Below are 20,573 nucleotides of genomic sequence, written 5' to 3' on the forward strand. Positions count from 1 at the left end.
AATAACTAGTGTTCACATCTATGTGGTGTTCCTCAAAATAATAGCTTAATATTGGTGAAACTGGTACATCAATAATCCTCAATCTTCCCTTACCTTTCTTAATGTCCTTTTAATCAACAAAATGTGGTATTTATTCTTCTAATAATTTGTGATAACTTAGGTTCTACAATTTGAAGATTCTCCTGAAGTCAGCCTTATATTTCTGCTTTATGATTCTAACTTAGCACTTTCAACCCACTTGCCACAAGTTTGAAATTAATCAACTTTTTAAGTAAACAGAAAGGATTTTGGAATGAAAAAAGACTTTTCCTATGGGCTATCATATTAAAAACAAACTTTATGTGTTCATATACCTTCTGATAAAGAATAGCATGTCTTTGGCTGGGCATGGTGGCTCACGCCTGTAATTCCAGAACGTTGGGAGGCCGAGGTGGGCGGATCACGAGGTCAGGAGTTCAAGATCAGCCTGGCCAATATGGTGAAATCCCATCTCTACTAAAAGTACAAAAATTAGCCAGGCATGGTGGAGTGCACCTGCAGTCCCAGCTACTCAGGAGGCTGAGGCAGGAGAGTCACCTAAACCCAGGAGGCGGAGGTTGCAGTGAGCTGAGTGAGCTGAGATTGCGCCACTGCACTCCAGCCTGGGCGACAGAGTGAGACTCCGTCTCAAAAAAAAAAAAAAAAAAATAGCATGTCTTTGTAAAAGCAACATTCATTGGAAAAGTTTTGACAGCAGTGCTTAAGATTTCTGAAATATGAAAAATACACAAATAATTTCATTTAACTCCTTCCATGGGGAAAAAAAAATCACTCACTTCTAGTGATGTCGTCACTCAAAAGATATATACAAAAAAGAATACTTTTAAGTTCCTACATAAGAAGGTGAAAATATCACATAAAAACATCTGAGACCCACATCACCTCTTATATCACTAACAACTTTGTACAACTTTTTAAACAAAACTATCCTGTAACTTAGTGTGAGGTTTTAACTGAAAACCAAGCTAATTCCTACAAATTAACAGATGTCCCTGAGAAACAGTAAGAAACAAAGAAATGCATATGTGAACATCATCAGCATCCAAATGAGTTTATTGTAGGACTCTTTAAAGCACATCTGATCTTGGCTCCAGCCTGTAGTCTACCTTTCAACTTGCAAATGACAGTGTCACCAAACACTGTCCTTCCATCAATCAAGCTGGGTCATGAATATACAAAAGGCAGCAGAGAGGCTGGCTACCTCCTGCAGTTCAACTTGGCCTAATTATCTAGGCCTTTCTTTTGGTTACAGTCTGAAGGGTATACACCCAGTCAGCTGCTGGGCAGCCGGAGGCCTAATCAAGAGAGGTTATGCATACTGACCCCTATATGGACATCCAATGCAAGTTAAATGTGAGCACCAAATGTCATCTTTCTTATTCATCATTATGAAATTTCCCTCCCCTTTCGAAATACCAATCTGCTGCCATTTTCAGACACTCCTCTTACCCCCCTCCAAGCTGTCATTTCACTGTGCTTGCTGCCAGTTGAGTGAATTAGCATTCTAACTGATGTGCAGCTCTTCTCAGACAAATCCTTGAGCTGCGTTAACTAATGACTTCTCTCCAGAAAAAGGAACTGATAGTCAACCTTTGATAAAAGAGATTCCATTTCCACAAATCACAATTTACCATAATGGTGGCAAAATCAGTAAAGAGTTACTATGGTTGTATACTTTCCCTTGTGTTTTTTTCTCATTCCACTACCAAGAAACACCAACAACACTGAATGGAATATAAAGCTGCTAACTAGTCAGGTGCAGTGGGTATATGATGGTGAACTCTAAGCAAAACAATTTAATAACCAAAGGATTGGTGGGGTTGGAAAGAAGGCAAAAGATTAAGACTAATTCTCATATCTCATCAAATTGAGGATAAGTCTGGTAAGACGACAAACTGCCCCAATGCCCAGCACGTGATAGGCACTCAGTAATTGTTGATGTTGTTGATGATGATATTAACGATGATACAGATGTCCAAATGTAAAGTAACAAGGGCCAGAAGTAGGACTGTAATGTGGAACTGAAGACAGGTTCAGATTCTGAAAATGTTATGGAGCATGATATGTAAAGTGGAAGTAAGATGGAAATAAAAGACTATATTGATAACTTGGGAAAAGGGGGCTAAAAAAAGATTATATTGTGATAAAAAAATAGAATATATTAGTAAAGAGAAAACTGAGAAAAGGAGAGATTTTATGGATTAAGCATCTCTCTTAATTTCTCTGTTTTCACACACTTACGTAGCTCTTTGACATACACAACAAAGAGCTAATGCCATCTGGTGTAACAGAAGATACAACAATGATTTATAAGGCCACAAGTCCTAGAAGAAGTACTAGAAAGCCGTATCTAGCTGAAACTGCAAACCCAAATAGATTTGTCTAAAACAAGTGGGGTATGGGATGGAAATCCGAGGCTTATTTTGTGATGAGAAAAGACTCTTTCATGGTTAAGTAGGGAAGGTTTTATTATTACGGTATTCTGATTTTTTGGTTTATGAAATCAATGTGCATTCATTCAACAAATGTTTATTTAAAACCTTCTATATGCCAATCCCACAGGATCCATGTGTGCCTCTCAGGGAAGAGAAATTGTGCATGACATTGTTCCTGTCCTCAAGCTGTTTATAATCTCACTAGAAAGACATACACATGCCAGGCGCGGTGGCTCACACCTGTAATCCCAACACTTTTGGCGTTCAAGACCAGCCTGGCCAATATGGTGAAACCCCGTCTCTACTAAAAAGACAAAAATTAGCTGGGTGTGGTGGCACACCAGCTACCTGGGAGGCTGAGGCAGGAGAATCACTTGAACCTGGGAGGCGGAGGTTGCAGTGAGCTGAGATCACACCACCGCACTCCAGCCTTCATCTCAAAAAAAAAAAAAAAAAAAGACATACACATATAAAAAAGTAAGATAACACCACAAGATTTAAATGCAGCTGACCCTTAAACAACGCAGGGGTTAGGGGCACCAGCCCCTACACAGCCGAAAATCTGAGTATAACTTTTGACTCCCCAAAAACTTAACTTCTAATAGCCTACTGCTGACCGGAAGGAAGCCTTACTGATAACATAAAGAGTCGATTAACATCTATTTTGTATGTTACATATATTATATACTGAGTTCTCCCAATAAAGTTACAGAAAATAAAATGTTATTAAGAAAATATTAAGGAAGAGAAAATATATTTACTGTTCATTTAGTGGAACTAGATCATCACAAAGGTCTTCATCCTCATCTTCGCACTCAGTAGGCTGAAGGGGAGGAGGAGGAAGAGGAACGGGGTTGGTCTTGCTGTCTCAAGAGTGGCAGAGGTGGAAGGAAATCAGAGTATAAGTGGACCCACACAATTCAAACCTGTGTTGTTCAGGGGCCAATAATTAAAATCTATTTGTAAAACAAACTAGAAAATAATATTGTTATATTATTTAATTCCATTCTTAAATAACTATCATTAAACAGTACAAGTGGGAAATAAAAGCCAAATGAGTGATACAAAAAATAAGTTTTACGATTTAGGGGAGGAAGGTATCCTAAAGGAAGTACACAGCGTATTAGCTAAAGGGGAGCCACAAAACATGATATACATGTAAAGCATACTACAGAAAATGATATGGGGAGTTTTTTGTATTATTATTGAACTGTAAGGCAGAAATTAATTGTCCTTAAGGAAAGAAAGTAGACCAGTCTGACAAGGACAAAAGGACATAAGGGAGTGTGAGAAATTAAGCCTTCTCTGAATCTTGAAACTTCTTAGATGCTTTTCTTCAAAATCCTATAAGCATGTGTATCATTGTTTGTAATTTGTAACTATCACCAGCATCTGGTATATAGTTAGTACACAATAAATGGCGGCTGAATGAACAAAAGAATGAAAACTCAATTTATAAATAGCGAAAAATTCCAGGCTAGAGAGTTTGAACTTCATCCTACAGGTGGTGGGGAATAATTAAATGTTTGAGTAGCATGATATAAGCAGTATCATAGGAAGCTATATTAGAAAAGCAAGGTGGTGGCGGAATGTCAGGAAGACTGAACCAAGAACTACAACCAAGAATTCTAGTTGGTAGGTTATCAGAATAATCATTTACTGAGTGCCACCCAAATGCCAATTTTTCAAATCTCTGCACCCGTTCTCTTAAAGTAGAACGTCCTTCCCTTCCCTATCTAGTTAGCCTTAATGAGCCTTCAAAAGACATGCTTTTTCGCAAAGATGTTCATTATAATATTATTTATAATAATGAAAACCAAAAGACAACTGAAATGTCCCAGAAGATGGAAATGATTAAGGAAGTCAAAAAACAGTCACTCAAATAGTATAGTCAATAAAATTATTCTAATAAATTAGAAAAATTGCTAACATGGAAAGTGCTTACATTATAGTACCAAGGAGAAAAGCTCACAACATTGTAAAAATAAGTTATTTCAACTACAAAACAAAACATGTATAAAGAAATGAGAAGAATGAGAAGAACGCGAATTGGTAAGTTACTTTTTCTAATGGGTAATTTAGCAGTATCTATTATAAATAAAAATGTATGTACACTAGGAGTTCCATGTATCTATCCCCAAAGAAACTCTAGTGCATGGGCCAGGGAGATAGATATGGAGTTTCAGTCATAGCCAGAAGCAGAAGTTTCCTGGTGCTTGCTTTTTGAAATCAGCATCCATCCATATTATTACTTCATGATTATGCAGTATTCAACTGAATGAAAGTAAAATATTTGATGTATTCATTGAGCAACTGATGGACTTTTGGGCAGGGTTTTGCCCTTTTTTGCTATGATAAACAAAGCTGCTATGGACATTCAAATACATATTTCTAGAAAGACATGTGCAAACTTTTCTCTAGGGTATCTACCTAAGAGAAGAGCTCCAAGTTTATAGGGTATGCCAATCTTTGACTTTGCTAGCTTTTGCCAAATTATTTTCCAATAATTGTACCAATTTATATTCCCACTGGCAATACATGACAGTTTCTGTTGCTCCTCATTCTTGCCAACACTTAGAATTTTAAGTTAATACAGATTCATTTAATGTATTCTATCTTGGTGAATGTTCCATGTGCACTTGAAAAGAATGCATATTCTGCACTTACGGGGTAGAGTGAAATTGTCAATTAGGTCAAGCTCATTGATAGTATTGTTCACGTCTTCTATCTTTACTAACGTTTCCAATGATAGTCCAATATTGCATTAATGACATAAGCTGAACCATATTATATGTCTATGCATTGCTGGACTCACTTTGGCAACATTTTGGGTTTCTTTCCATCTATATTGTGAATAAGATTAGCCTGTCATTTTCCTTTCTTGTATTGTTACCTATTTCAATATCACAGTTATATTAATGTTATATAATTAGTTTTAGAGTATACTTTTGTTTGCAACAGTATATAATTTGTGTGAAATTGAAATCATCAATTCATTGAATGTTTAGAATTCCATAGAAAAATCTTCTGGTCCTGATGTTCTCTTTGTGGCAATATTTTAAACTACTGACTTTATTTAATGATTGTAAGATTACAAACATTTTCTGTATCTTCTTGAGACAGGATTTACTCATTTGTGTATTTCTACCAATATTTCATTTCACCCAAGATGTCAAATGTATTGATAAAGTGTTCAGGATATTCCTTCTTTTTAATTTCTGCTGTATATGCTTTATCTTCTTTCAGATCCAGTGGTATTTATTTGTGCTTCTTCTCTGTGTCTTTTCCTTCTTTCCTTCTTTTTTGTTTGCATTTGATAAATCTTTACCAGAGGTTTGTCAATTTCATAAATTTTCAAAGCACAAACTTTTGCTTTGTTGATGCTTTCCACTGTATCTTTGTTTTCTTTTTCTTTAACTCATCTTTAAGTTTTTATTACTCCCTTTTTTCTATTTTCCTTTGGGTTTATCTAGCTGTTCTTTTAAGTTCTGAAGTTGAATTTTAGCCAATTAACTTGAAGACTTTAAAAATCTTTATAATGTAAGCATTTAAAGCTAAAAATAATATAAAGCTTTAGTCATACTTCCTAAGTGTTGGTGTAAAATATACTTTTATCATTTTTAATCAGTTAAAGAACTTAACAATTTCTCCATAATTTCTTTGACTTGAGAATGATTTAGAAAAAATTTTAAACTTCCAAATGTTGTAGGAATTACTTATTTTTTAGTTATATTTGTTCATTTATAACTACTTGTTTTGTTATAAGAGAATATGGTATGTGTCATGCTGATTCTCTCCAATTTGTTAAAGTTTGGCTCATAGTTAAGTTTTTTTCAGTGTTCCTACATATTCTTGAGGAAAAAATGCATATTCTGTAGTTGCTGGTGATATATTCTTCACATGTCCACTGAGTCAAGTTTGTTAATTGTATTATTAAATTTTTCTATATGTTTACAGATTTTTGTCTGATTATTCTATCATTTGCCAATAGGGGTATGATACATCTCTCCAACAATTAGGAATCTATTTCTCCTTGAAATTCTGTCAATTTTTGCTTTATAGTTTGAAGCTATGTTTTTAAGCCTACACATTTAGTACTGTTAAACTTCTCCTGTCTAATTGGACCATTTATCAAGATATAGTGACCCTCTTTATCGCTAGAAATGTTTATTTATTATTATATTTTTAATTCTTTTTTTGAGACAAGATCTCACTCTTTCACCCAGACTGGAGTGCAGTGGCATGATCATAGGTCACTGCAGCCTCAAATTCCTGGGCTCAAGCGATCCTCCTGCCTCAGCCTCCAGAGTAGCTAGGACTACAGGTGTGTGCCACCACATCCAGCTATTTTTAAAATTTTTTTGTGAGATGTGTGTCTCCCTATGTTGCCCAGGCTGGTCTGGAATTCCTGGCTAGACAGGCATGAACCACGATGCCCAACCTAGAAATGCTTGTTGCCTTCACTTTCAGGTTTACTTTATCTGATACCATATAGCTATTCCTTTCCTTCTGTTAGTGGTTGGTATATCTTTTCCCATCATCTTACAATCAACTTTTCTGTGCCCTTTCACATAAGGCATGTCCCTTGTAAAAAAGTGTGTTGTAAGGTTTTTGTTACTTGTTTGGTATCTATTTGTTTGTTTAGTTCCCTCTGACAATCTTTACCTTTTCTCTTGCAACCTTTTAAAATCCTTTAACATGTGCTGTGATAAGATATATTTAGATTTATTTCTCCCAAATCATTTTATACTTTCTATTTGCCCTGTTTTGTTTCTTATATTCTTCTCCTTTCTTGCCTTCTTTTGGATTGAATTAGTTACTCTAATTTTTCTGCCCTTACCATTTCATTTTTCTGCCTTTAGTAGTCTGGAAGACATACAATCTACTCAATCTAATTTTTTTAATGGTTATCCCGTAAACTTCTTCAATATCAATATTTCAATACGTTTTTAAATTATGAGATATATACACAGAAAGATGCATTTTTACACACATATGTATAGAAAAAGACCATAGAGCATCATCCATGTAACCACTACTTAGGTCAAGAAAGACAACTTTGTCACCTTCCTAGAAGCAACTTTGTGCCCTATCTCAATATCAATTCTATTCTTGCCTCTAGAGCTCTGTCCCATAGAAATGTAATGAGATCCCCATATACAATTTTAAATTTTCTACCAGCCATATTTTAGTTTTTTAAAAGTAAAACTAATTGTAATATATTTTAATTAACCCAATATATCTGAAATATTATCATTGTAACCTATAATCAATATAAAGATTTATCAGTAAGATATTTCAGTCCTTTTAATAATATTACCATCTATACACCCCTAACACTATAGCTTCATTCTTACTTTGTTTGAATGTTATATAAATGGAATTATATAATGTTTTCTGGTATGTCTTGCTTCTTTCATTCAACATTCTACATGTGCTATTGTGTTCTTGAATGTGGAAGAGTCCATTCCTACTCATTGCTGTGTCATCTTCCATTGTTGACCTATTCATTATTGTTGTCCATTTTATTATTCATGAACACCTGGGTTTTTCTAGATTTTTTTTGTTCATTTATTTTTTTGAGACGGAGTCTCGCACTGTCACCCAGGCTGGAGTGCAGTGGCACAATCTCAGCTCCACCTCCCGGGTTCAAGGTGATTCTTCTGCCTCAGCCTGTAGCTGTGACTACAAGCGCCCACCACCACACCTGGCTAATTTTTGTTTTTAGTAGAGACGGGGTTTCACTATGTTGGCCAGGCTGGTCTCAAACACCTGACCTCATGATCCGCCCACCTCAGCCTCCCAAAGTGCTGGGATTACAGGCATGAGACACCGCATCTGGTCTATTTTTTCTAGTTTTTAACCATTGTTTACAATAATGATTTAAACAACTTTTTACATGTCTCTGTAAACATGTGAGTTTTTCAAGACTTTATATCTGAAAATGGAATTGCTAGATTGGTTGGGTATGTATACATGCCTTCAATTTTGCTAGGCAATGTTCCAAGCTGAAATTATTCAATTTATACACCCACCAGTGAACAAAAGTTTCCGATGCTCCACACCCTCAGTAAAACTTGGTATTACAAGACTTTTTAATTTTTGACAATTTGGTATATAAACAATGTCTCCCTGTGGTTTTATTTGTATTTCCTGATAATCAAAATCTTTATTCTTGTCCAGACAATAAATGAACCTTAAAATGCTTTAATTCTGACGACCACTCTCCTAACTTTCATCCAAGATTTAAGTTATCTTGATTTCTTTAATCTCTACAAATTAGATATTACTTTACGTGGTGATAGGGTTTGGGTGTGTCCCCACCCAAATCTCATCTTGAATTGTAACTCCCACAATTTGTGGGACGGACCCAGTGGGATGTAACTGAATCACGGGAGTGGGTCTTTCCTGAGCTGCTCTTATGATAGTAAATAAGTCTCACGAGATGTGATGGGGTTTTTTTGTTTGTTTGTTTGTTTGTTTGACAGTGTCTCACTCTGTCAGATCGCCCAGGCTGATATGATGATTTTATAAGGGGGTGTTTCCCTCCACAAATTCTCTCGTCTACCACCATGTAAGATGTGTCTTTCAGCTGGACGTGGTGGCTCACACCTGTAATCCCAGCACTTTGGGAGCCAAGGCGGGTGGATCACTTGAGGTCAGGAGTTTGAGACCAGTCTGGCCAACACGGTGAAACCCCATCTCTACTAAAAACACAAAAATTAGCCAGGCATGGTGGCACACACCTGCAATCCCAGCTACTTGGAAGACTGAGGCAGGAGAATCCCTTGAACCCATGAGGCAAAGGTTGCAGTGAGCAGCCTAGGCAACAGAGTGAGACTGTCTCAAAAAAAAAAAAAAACAAAACAAAAGATCTGCCTTTCGCCTTCCGCCATGATTGTGAAGCTTCCCCAGACATGTGGAACTGTGAGTCCACTGAACCTCTTTTTCTTTATAAATTACTCAGTCTCAGGTAGGTCTTTATCAGCAGCATGAAAAGGGACTAATTTGTGGTCAACCCTTATCCACAAATTTTACCAAAAATTTTTACATGGTCAATACCCACAAATTTCCTATTTTCCTTTCTCATTATTGTTGCTACTCACACATTCTTTCTGAGGGTTTTTATTTTTTCTTAAAATATATCCTTTAGAAATTATTTTAGTGTAATTCTATTGGTAGTGAAAGCTTTCAATTATGAGTCTGAAGATTATTTTGCCCATGCTCCAGGTATTTTCTATGGATAGACAACTCTAGGTTGATAATTCTAGTTAATTTCTCTTAGCACTTTGAAATTATTTCATTGAATTCTAGCTCATATTGCTCCTGCTGAGAAGCTAGCTGTCTGTTTATTCATTGTTGCTCTTTTCTATGATTTAGAGAATTGTTTTTCTTTAATCTTTGGGGTTCTGCAATTTCCTTATAATAAACCTTGGTGATGATATCTTCCCATTTATCCCAGTTAGAATTCACTGAGCTACCTGAATTTGAATACCAGTATATTTCGTCAATTCTGACATATTCTCAGCTAAGTATCTACTTGAATATTGCTTCTTCTCCAGTTTTTTAATTCTTTATTTCTGGAACTATAAATTAAATGTTTGTTGGGCTTTCTACATCTTTTTCATATTTTCTGTCTCTTCATTGTACTGTATGCTAGGTAATTTCTTCATTATCCATTGTCCACTAATTCTCATCTTAAGCCATTTCTAAGAATTTGCTTTGCTTTTCACATCTGTCTTGTTACTTTTAATGGTGTCCTGTTTGGTTCAACAACTTTCAATCCAGAATTTTTTTTTTTTGAGACGGAGTCTCGCTCTGTCTCCCAGGCTGGAATGCAGTGGCGCAATCTCCGCTCACTGCAAGCTCCACCGCCTCCCAGGTTCACGCCATTCTCCTGCCTCAGCCTCCCTAGAAGCTGGGACTACAGGTGCCCGCCACCATGCCCGGCTAATTTTTTTGTATTTTTAGTAGAGATGGGGTTTCACCGTGTTCGCCAGGATGGTCTCGATCTCCTGACCTCGTGATCCGCCTGCCTCAGCCTCCCAACGGGCTGGGATTACAGGTGTTTGAGCCACCGCGCCCGGCCTCAATCTTGAATTTTTAAAAAATACGCTTACCTTATTTGCTGTACCTGATGATACAAATATCTTCAGACTTTCTCAGCCTGATCCTGCAGTTTGATGTTTCTGCTAACTCATAGTCATGGTGGCTTTTTAAACTCAGGTATTTTCTTTTTTTTCTATTTCTTCACTGTTTTAATTGTGAGCTGGTGGCCCTCAAAAATTCATCTGTGTGAATTTTTAGACACCTGTGTTTTAAGTGCTTTCCTCCAGAAAAGACAGGCATTTTACAGATGCCTAGGAGTACTAACAATTCACTTCAAACTGAATTTTCAACATGAACCTTCTTGGGCCTTAAGGAAAATATGATTTCCATTACCAAATCAACTGAATGTAGGGTATGGCTAAGGTCTGTCTCACCTGCGGCCATGGGCAAGTTCACTCTCAGAGTACTCTCCTTTTAGAGGTTCTGGCTTTATGTGAAGAGCTCTGATTTTGTTTCTTAAGCTGCACATATCCCCTCAAAACCTACATTTAGGTCATCAAGACTGACAGACACCCCCTACTCCACAGCCCTGGAATAAATGCCATCTCTCATACCTGTGGAATCACTCTCTGTCCTTTCTTCTGGCCAACATTTATGTCTTACTTCACTACACTGGCTCAGCCATGCTTCGGAAATGAAGTTCTTTACTGTATAGCCAGCATTTTCAAGTGTTCTATGACAGGTGAGGTTTTTCTGCACATTCAATCTACCCATATGGCCAGAAATTGAACTACAATCTATTTTCAAATGTAAAAATAAAATCAATGTTAACATCTCTGGGTTTCGTTTTCTTTATAAAATGGGTATAACAGTACCTCCTCATAGGGTTCTTATGAAAACTAAATGAACAAATTCATCCATACAAAGCGCTTGGCACAGTGCCTAGAACACAGGAAGCATGTAAAAAAAAAGGCTGGGCACGGTGGCTCACGCCTGTAATCCCAACACTTTGAGAGGCCGAGGCGGGCAGATCACGAGGTCAGAAGATCGAGACCATCCTGGCTAACATGGTGAAACCCCGTCTCTACTAAAAAATACAACAAAAATTTGCCAGGTGCAGTGGTGGGCACCTGTAGTCCCAGCTACTCAGGAGGCTGAGGCAGGAGAATGGCGTGAACCCGGGAAGCGGAGCTTGCAGTGAGCCGAGATCGCGCCACCTGGGAGACAGAGCGAGACTCCATCTCAAAAACAAAACAAACAAACAAAAAAACTGCGGCAGTCTGGGTGTAGTGGCTCGGACCTGTAATCCCAGCACTTTGGAAAGTCAAGTTGACCAGATCGCTTGAGTTAAGGAGTTTGAGACGAGCCTGGACAACATTGTGAGACCCCGTCTCTACAAAAACTACAAAAATCACCCAGGCATGGAGGCATTCACCTGTGGTCCCAGCTACCGGGAAGGCTGAAGTGGGAGGCTAGCTTGAGACCAGGAGGCCAGGGTTGCAGTGAATCATGATTGTGTCACTGCACTCCAGCCTGGGAAACAAAACAAGACCCGGTCTCAAAACAAAAGCAAAACAAAACAGACAAATACATATATACATATATATATATATATATATATAGAGAGAGAGAGAGAGAGAGAGAGAGAGATTGAGAGAGAGAGAGATTGAGAGAGAGAGAGAGAGAGAGAGAGAGAGATTGAGAGAGAGAGAGAGAAAAAGAGGGAGGGAGAGAGAGAGAGAATCATCATTGTTATAATTGATTTGGGCCCAATATTATAACCTACTACATTTTGTTTGGTTTGTTTTTGTGGGGTTTTTTGTTTGTTTGTTTGTTTTTTGAGATGGAGTCTTACCCTGTCACCCAGGCTGGAGTGCCATGGGGCTATCTCGGCTCACTGCAACCTCTGCCTTCCGCGTTCAAGCGATTCTCCTGCCTCAGCCTCTCGAGTAGCTGGAATTACAGGCGCGTGCCTCTATGCCCCGCTAATTTTTGTATTTTTAGTAGAGATGGGATTTCCCACGTTGGCCAGGCTGGTCTCGAACTCCTGACCTCGTGATCCACCAGCCGTGGCCTCCCAAAGTGCTGGGATCACAGGCATGAGCCACCACATCCAGCAATTTTGTTTTGTTTTTTAGAGTCATGGTTTTACACTTGAACAGTTATTCCTCCAGCAACATTTAAAAATTCAAACATCTATTTTTTATTCAAATAATTGATATTTAAAAAAAAAAAAAAAACTACTTCAGGTAGGACCAAGGACATATCTATGGTGAATAGTCCTAAAGACATCAATGTATGGTGAAACGCATCACTTGTGTGCTTGTTAAACTACATTTCTCAAGCTTCCTTTGAAATCCCTCCATGGTATTATTTTTGTCAAATGATCACTGAGGGATATGATAAGAAGATCCCTACTAATAGATGTCACAAGATCCTAGATTTGCCACTATAATTGCTTTGTAATTACACATATGTAGTACAACCTGTATTTACCTAACACAACCATAAAAATCAATTCATTCTTTATGGATGACTTAGGGGTGAAAAAAGCAAGTAACACAAAAAATTCAGTGGCCTAATCAAAGAGTCATCAAATTCAGTATTGAGGTATCATGGAAATCACTAAAGTATAGCTTTGGATGCTGTCAAGAAAGAGTATTAACACTTTCAAGAAAAAACATTGTTGACATTTTTGAAATTTTTTTAAAGCAGAAATATTATGCTATTTTAAAACAAAGTTACAAGTAATATCTGCTATTTTAGAACAAAGCATAGCCCTGTTAGCTAGAAACAAGATATAGAAGCTGAAAAACCATATATCTGTAAACCTCCATGGACACATACAGAGGCCTCTGGTCCTTTACTCATCCTTTTAATAAAATAGCCATGATGATTGTTTCTTTGTTTCCCTCTTGCAATCTAGGCAGAGAGATGTCTTTGTTCATCTTTCTTAACCTGTTCTATAATGTTACCTCTCTTTCCACTAGAATGTAAACCCCACAAGGGCAGCAGATAGTTAAGTCCAAAGAATGAGATTAACACACAATAAGCACTCAGTAAATAATGATTTCACTTCTAGTTAGAATAATGCCATATTTTAAACTAACCCCCCATAAAAGTATAAAATAACTATACAGATATTTAATTGTGATTTAAGCAAATACACAGTATGTGATAAAACTGACAAAAAAGTCAACATGGAATATTATGCAGCCAAGTAAAGATGATGACACAGAATGACTTGCTAACACAGAAAGATATCCACAATATACTATTCAGTAAAAGATGCCAGCTATACAACACCATATTTAACTCACTTTTGAAAATTAATATATATGTGTTTAGCACTATTTAGAAGAATGGCAATCTCTGAGCAATGGGATTTATGTGACCGTTGCTTTTTTTAAACACTTTTCAATGTTGTTTAAATATTTTAACAGCTAGCAAAGACTCTTTTATGATCCAAAAAAAAAAAAAAAGCTATTTTCTTTTGTGGGGGGAAAATAACTGGGGGAAAACCGGGGCAGGAAGGCAAGCAGGTAACCTACAGATAACACACTTTGTCCTGACACATTACCAAGCCTAAGTCAACTACATGATTCTCAGAGGTCTTCTCACATCAACCACTTATGAAAACAGACTACAGGCTAATGACAATTTCACATTCTTCTACAGGTAAAACTAGATAATCTTTATTTCTTCTAACCCTTAGCTTTTTTAAAATAACAGGTTTGACTTAAATGAGTTTAGTGCTCCAGACAGGTGACACCATCTTTTGAAAAGGGAAATGTTATACCAAAAAAATCAGATCTGTTCTTCTTTATTACTGAAATTCCCATTGGGGCTATAGGAATGGAGTCCATGCTCATTTAGAGAAACCAGAAACATCCAGATTACTGTTAAAACATAGTAATAATAATTTTATAAATCATACTAAACAGGAATTATTATGGAAAGAAACATATTTTCATCTATCTAATGAAGCACTGCAGATAAGGCCACAATTTATAATTTAGAATAAATATAGTCATAAAGATACTATAGAAATTCCCTAAGAAACATAATTATTTTCTCTCAGATTACTGAATTTCTTTTCACAAAGACACATGATTTAGGCCTAATATAAGAAGATACTCACATGTAACTGCTCCTGACTTACTCTATAGGAAACAAGAAATAAGATCTCTTCTTAGAAAAAAGTACTGAAGTTTCCTCGAGCCTTCTGGCCACACAGAAAATCATTTTTCCTCACAATTATGAAATCAACCAATCCATAGGAGTTCTCTACATGAAGACTCCAGAGCTTTCTAGAAAGTGTAGATTTAAATCCTGATGTGGCATGGCCAGATTTTCTAGAAATCTAGAAATCATGGCCAGAGCTTTCTAGAAAGTGTAGATTTAAATCCTGATGTGACATGGCCTGATGTGGCATGGCCACCCAGCTTGTCATGTGGATGAATACATAGGAAGTACTCAGAACAGCACCAGGCACAATAAATGTTAGTCTTATTGTTATGCATGCACAACTGATTAAAATAAAAGACAATATTAGCTATATGAGCACAGGCAAGTTACCTATTTCTCTGAGACTCAATTTTCCCATTTCTAAACAAGATGTTTATACCAGACGATACCTCATGCCTTTCCTATCTGTATCTTCTAAAATCTAAGACAGCGGTCCCCAACCCCCAGGCCACAGACCGGTGCTGGTCCATGGCCTGTTGGAAACCAGGCCCTATGGCAAGAGGTGAGCGACGGGCAAGCAAGCAAAGCTTTATCTGTATTTATAGCCACTCCCCATCGCATTACCACTTGAGCTCCGCTTCCTGTCAGATCAGCAGAGGCATTAGATTCTCACAGGACCATGAACCCTATTGTGATCTGTGCCTGCAAGAGATCTAGGTTGCACGCTCCTTACAAGAATCTAATGCCTGATGATCTGTCACTGTTTCCCATCATCCCCAGATGGGACTGTCTAGTTGCAGGAAAACAAAGCCAGGGCCCCCACTGAATTTACGTTATGGTAAGTTGTATAATTATTTCATTATATATTACAATGTAACAATAATAGAAATACAGTGCACAATAAATGTAATGCACTTGAATCATCCTGAAGCCATCCTCCTCCACTCCCCACTCCCGTTCATGGAAAAACTGTCTTCCATGAAAGCACTCCCTGGTGCCAAAAACAATGGGGACTGCTGATCTAGGAGATGCTGGACAGCCAGGCAGTACACTCTAATAATTGACTCCCAAAATTCTTCTCAAAAAGAGTGTGTTATCTTGATGCTGGTCCCCCAGGATATTAATCAGATTTTCTTTTAATGGTTCCAAGTCACAAACGTTTAAGAAATGCTGCCTATTATATTACTCTCATGGGGAATCCCAAAGTATATCATCATTTTAAATGCTCTGAGAAGTTCTGCAATATTCTGTTTAGTCTAGCATTTCTCAAGTTCACTCTGACCCTGGACAGTTTATTCTTCTTCCTCATTATCTTTCAATTGTTCCATGGAACACACTTTGGAACACTCTCTACTAGTTTATAAGTCATTTCCCCCATCACTGCCTGCTTCTCTAAGGAAACAGGGACTTCTCAAATTTCAAAAATAACACCCACTTTGGAACTAAAAGGTTTTTAACTGGGGAATTACATAATTAGAAAAACAAATTGCTCAGGTATGATTAGTAAAAAGAGAAGGAAATAAAAACACGGGGCAAAGCTAAGTATTAAGAGAACAGGGAAAACTGTGTGAGATAGTAAGAAAAAGAGAGTGATGAAGAAACACCTAGTAACCAGTGATAAGAAACGCTGGTTTCTTAGGTGTTTCCTCATCACTTCATCTAGTCTTCCCACAAAGTATTAACCTGTTACTATAGCATTTCATAGAATCTAAACTCTGTCAATTACACTAGAGTACAGTGATTCTTAATTCTTAGAAAGTATCTACTATACTTACTGAAAAGGCATTTTAGACTTTTTAAACATCAATTTTAAAAATCGTATGTCAGGGACGGGCGTCGTGGCTCACATCTACAATCCCAGCACTTTGGGAGGCCGAGGCAGGCATATTTCAAGGTCAAAAGATCGAGACCATCCTGGCCAACATGGTGAAACCCCGTCTCTACTAAAAATACAAAAAAAAATTAGCTGGGTATGGTGGCAAGTGCCTGTAGTCCCAGCTACTCAGGAGGCTGAAGCAGGAGAATCGCCTGAACCTGGAAGGCAGAGGTTACAGTGAGTTGAGATCGCACCACTGCACTCCAGCCTGGTGACAAAGAGTTCAACTCAAAAAAAAAAAAAAATCATGTCATGTGTCAGCCAGGCACAGTGGCTCACGCCTGTAATTCCAGAACTTCGGGAGGTAGAAGCAAGCAGATCACTGGAACCCAGGAGTTCAAGACCAACCTGGCCAACACGGCAAGACCTCATCTCTACAAAAAATACAAAAATTAGCCAGGCATAGTGGCATGTGCCTGTAGTCCCAGCTACTCAGGAGGCTGAGGTGGGAAGATCACCTAAGCCCAGGAGGCAGAGGTTGCAGCAGTAAGCCGAGATCATGCCACTGCACTCCAGCCTGGGCAACAGAGTGAGACCCTGTCTCAAAATAAACTAAAAATCATACATCACTCTTGTACATACATGAAAAGAAAAATACATGTAAAATAAATTTAATACAGTCCTAAAAGTAATTCACATTCAAATCTGACTCTTCTGAACAATTTATTGACTCAGAGTTCTCAATGTCCACGTTTCCATACAATATCATCCTTTGTGTAATCAAGAATGTTGGTGATATAGCATTTATTAAAAAGTACTCCACTACTGGCCAGGGACAGTGGCTTACACCTGTAATCTCAGCACTTTGGGAGGCCGAGGCGGGCGGATCACAAGGTCAGGAGATTGAGATCATCCTGGCCAACATGGTGAAACCCCATCTCTACTAAAAATACAAAAATTAGTTGGGTGTGGTGGCACACTCCTGCAATCCTAGCTACTCAGGAGGCTGAGGCAGAAGAACTGCTTGAACCCAGGAGATGGAGATTGCAGTGAGCCAAGATCGTACCACTACATTCTAGCCTGGCGACAGAGCGAGACTCCGTCTCAAAAGAAGAGAAAAAAAAAAAAAAAAGTACTCCACTCTTAATTTTCTTCCAAGCCACTGATACTCATTCCATAAATTTTGATGCTGGTGTTCCGTTGCTCTTACCATATGTCACAGGAAGGTTTTCAAGCACAACCAGGCAACAGTCATCAAATGGTTTGTTGAATGAAACATCAAGAGGCTATAAATACCTAGTAATGCCACCAGGAAAAACATCAAGTTCTTGTATACACAGGCAATGCGACCATAAGACTACCAACTGCCTGGCAGCAATTGTTAAGACACCATTGTTTGTAAAAGGCATCCTGATTTCAGAGATGTGAAAATGTTTATTTAAAGTGGATTTTAGTATCAATGAAATATGATACGTCTCCTTATATTCCCCCAGGCTACTTTTTATAAAAACTTTGTTGAGATACAATTCACCTATACAATTAAATGGCTTTCAGTATATTCACAGAGTTGTGCAACAATCACAATCATTTTCCAACATTTTCATCACCCTCTCTCAAAATTCCCCATTAGCAGTCACTCCCCATCACCCTATGTCCCTTGCTTCAGTCCCTGGCAACCACTAATTTACTTTCTCTATAGATCTGCCTTTTCAGGACATTTCATATAAATGTAATCTTACAATATGTGGTCCTTGATTAATGGTTTCTCTCACTTGGCAAAATGTTTGCAACATTCATACATGTTGTAGCATGTATCAGTACTTCATTCCTTGCTATGGCTGAATAATATTCCATTGTATGGATGTACCATCATTTGTTTATCCATTCATCAGTTTGGGTAATTTTATTTCTTGGCTATTATGAGTAATGCTGCTATGAATATTTGTGATTTTTTTTCTGCAGATATATTTTCATTTCTCTTGGGTAAATACCTAGGCATAAAATTGCTGGGTCATATGGTAATTATACAGTTAGCCTTTGGAAGAACTGACAGACTATTTTCCATTTTCCTTTCCCACCAGCAGGGTAGGAGGATTTCAAATTCTATACATCTTCACCAACACTTGTTATTATCTGCTCTTTTATTATTATTATTATTATTATTATTTTAATTTTGAGACAAGGTCTCACTCTATCACCCAGGCTGGAGTACAGTGGTTCAATCACAGCTCACTGCATGCAGCCTCAACCTCCTGGGCTCAAGTGATCCTCCCACCTCAACCTCCTGGGTAGCTGGGACCACAGGCATGTGCCATTACACTGGATTAATGTTTTTTGTGGCGGGGAGGGGAGTAGAGACCAGATTTCGCCATATTGCCCAGGCTGGGCTGAGACTTCTGGGCTAAAGCGATCCTCCAGCCTCTGCCTCCCAAAGTGCTGGGATTACAGGCACAATGAGCCACCATGCCTAGCCTGCCTTTTTTATTATAATCATCCTAGTAAGTGTAAAGTGGTATCTTGTTGAACTTTTGATTTGCATTTTCCTGATGACTAATGATGCTGAACATCTTTTTTTTTTTTTTTTGACAGTCTTATTGTCTCACCCAGGCTGGAGTGCAGTTGCACAATCTCAGCTCACTGCAACCTCCGCCTCCTGGGTTCGCGTGATTCTCCTGCCTCAGCCTCCCAAGTGACTGGGACTACAGGTGCCTGCCAGTACGCTCGACTAATTTCTGCATTTTCAGTACAGACAGGGTTTCACCATGTTGGCCAGGCTGGTCTTGAACTCCTAACCTCAGGTGATCTGCCTGCCTCGGCCTCTCAAAGTGCTGGAATTATAAGCATGAGCCACCGCACCCAGCCCATGGTGAACATCTTTAAATGTGCTCACCAGAATATGTGAACAATAAGTTTTCTTCACTGGAATTTCTTTCCTAGCTTCCCCATTACACTAACACATATTTGGTTGGCCATTAGACTTTACAACTATCCAGATACAATCACTGCAGCACTACCCTTCACTGGCTATCTAGAGTTCTTTAGTTTTCTACTGCACTAATTGCGATTGTCATTCCTACCACTGACTGATATCCAACTCTCCTCTCCCTCTGGGCACATGCAAAGTTTATATATATTGCCTGTCCCCTTGGGGTTGGCCACATGACTTTGAGAGCAAGACTTGTGAGCAAGAATTATGAACATTTGTTACTTGAAAGCCATATCCTTTAACTGCCGATCAGATAAGCATCCAGAAATTGCTTTACTTATGAGAGGACAACTGGCAATGCTTGAGAGATGGTGGCTAACTCATTAGCCTGGATTCCTATGAGACTACAATCAGCAGAGCCACATACAGACCCACAATGAATATGGTATGAGAAATAAACTTTTGTTTTAATGCCATAAAGATTTGCAGGTTGTTTGTTACAGTGGCATAAACTCACTCAGCCTTTCTCAGCTGGGGTCCCATAGGAGATTTAAGCCCAACAGAAAATTTTTTGAGTGACTATTTTTTCAGTTCCCTCAAGGACAGTACATAGCTACTTCCATTCTAGCACAGGAGAGGCAATAGGCCAACCCTATATAAGAAGGGCTCACCAACCCTATCTTTACTGATAACACACATTTTCATTGTCTCTATGCTTATATTAGGAAACACTGATAGAGAAATTAGCAAAACCTTGAAAAGCAGATCTGCTATAAATGCATGTTATATAATTGTAACCAAATACCCAATACTGTCTAGGAATTCCACTACGTATCTATTGATCACCTTTTACACTGACAACACCAACAAATTCCAGAGCATGGATCATGTGGTGTGTCCTGTGGGTTTTGAAATTACAAAGCTCCAAATTCAAATGTCAGCTCAGCTGCTTACTCGCTGTGTCACTTCACTTCTCTGAGCCTCAGTTTTCTCATCTATAAAATGGAAACATTAATAACTGCCTGATAAGGTTATTCTAAGAAGACAAGAGAACATAAAGCACCCAACATAAGCACAAAGTTCATGTTTAAGAAATGTGAAGTCCCTTCCTCAAGTTTGC

At 38.1% G+C, this 20,573-nt stretch overlaps 1 protein-coding gene across 3 annotated transcripts in view; it reads right to left on the reverse strand.

Moving 5' to 3' along the window:
• The window catches only part of PBX3 (PBX homeobox 3), a 225,067-nt gene that overhangs the window by 89,182 nt on the left and 115,312 nt on the right, over positions 1-20,573 (reverse strand). The window lies entirely within an intron of this gene.

This window comes from Macaca thibetana, chromosome 15 (genome assembly GCF_024542745.1).
Source record: "Macaca thibetana thibetana isolate TM-01 chromosome 15, ASM2454274v1, whole genome shotgun sequence".
Classification (NCBI taxonomy): Eukaryota; Metazoa; Chordata; class Mammalia; order Primates; family Cercopithecidae; genus Macaca; species Macaca thibetana.